Source organism: Octodon degus, unplaced genomic scaffold, assembly GCF_000260255.1.
Source record: "Octodon degus isolate 3935 unplaced genomic scaffold, OctDeg1.0 scaffold00021, whole genome shotgun sequence".
NCBI classification, from domain to species: Eukaryota; Metazoa; Chordata; class Mammalia; order Rodentia; family Octodontidae; genus Octodon; species Octodon degus.
Genome location: NW_004524597.1, coordinates 6,049,119 through 6,050,644, shown reverse-complemented (window position 1 = coordinate 6,050,644; position 1,526 = coordinate 6,049,119).

The window sequence follows — 1,526 nt, the reverse complement described above, 5'->3', positions numbered from 1 at the left end:
CTTTCTTTCTTTCTTTTCTTTTTTCTCTTTCTCTCCTTTTCCACATCCCACTTGTTCTTTCTTTCCTTTTTGCAATATCTATTGTACTATTCAGACATTCTTTACTCTTTAAGTTTCTTATACTAGAGAGGCAATATAATGTTTGCACATGTGGGTCTGATTTACTTCACTTATGAGTATGGTCTCTAGTTGCATGCATTATCCTATAAAAGCCTCACATTCATCTTTTTTTTGTAGCTGAGTAATACTCCATTGTATAGAAATACCACATCTTTTTCATCCATCCCTCAGTTGATAGAACATTTGGATTGTTTCCAAGATCTAGTTATGACAAATTATGGAAATCAGGGTGGAGATTCCTCAAAAAACTAGGATTAGAGGTTCCATTTGACACAGCTATTCCCCTTCTCGGTGTTTTTACAGGAATTGAAAACATACCCCAGTGATATATGCGTACCCATATTCATATTTCCGCTTATCATTAAAGACTAGTGTCTCAGCGCTTCCCAGTGAGCCTGGGTTGGCCTGAGCGCTGTGGCTAGGAGGCCTACAGCAGCAGCACCTAAGCCTAGCAGTCATCTAGGCTGCTGTGCAGCTGCTCCTGCCTCTTTCCCACCCTTCCATGGAAGCTGCTGAGATCCAGTGTCTCCGCTGAGCCCCTCACGGTTTCCCAGAGCATTTGGGTGCTGCCTGCAGGGTTCTTTCTGCAGGGACATTGCTTTTGGTGCCTCCAGTGGGAACTTCCCTGGGTGTTGCCCTTTACAGAAATGGTTAGAATCCTTCCTTCCCCCATCTCCATCTCTCAAATCCATGCCAAATATTGATGCTTGATAACTACAAATATCACACATGACTTTTAATCAAGAAAGACAGAGGAAAGGTAAGAGGAACAAACACTTCTCCGTATGTGAGCCTGGTATTCTCAGTAATGATTTTGCTAAGAAATGAAATTGATGGGAGGAGGAGAGGCCTGGGATGTGCATCCCTGTGGGCTAAACCTCCTGAAGCCACCTGGGCCTGGCTTCCAGAGCCCAGCCCAGCTAACACTTAGCTGGTTATCACCTGTCGGATGGGCCATCTCACTGAGCAGGAAGGACTGATGACTTTTAGCCACACATTTCCAGCATGCTGAACTATAGCCCATTTTCAGTCAAACACGAGAGCAACTTCTGCGCTTTGTCACCTGTATGGTACATGAATGTCTGTTGTCTCTCACTCAGGAGAGGTCAGCCCCCTGAGGCAGAGCGGGTCAACTTCTGGGCTTCAGTCCCTGGAAACTGTAGTATATTCTTCTCCATGTAGGAGACAAAGGGCAGGATGATCCTGGAATACTGGCCCACATGAAGCTCATAGGGTCATTGCAGTGGCTGGCTAGAGGGGACCTTGAGCTCACTAGGCACAGGAAGCCCCACCTGGGCCGTGCACCAATTGCCTGTGCACCCAGAGGTGCTGCTGTATGTCAGCGCTTTTGGATGTCTCTGGCCTTTGCATATGATGCTTCCCAAGACTTTTTAACCTCATCATTT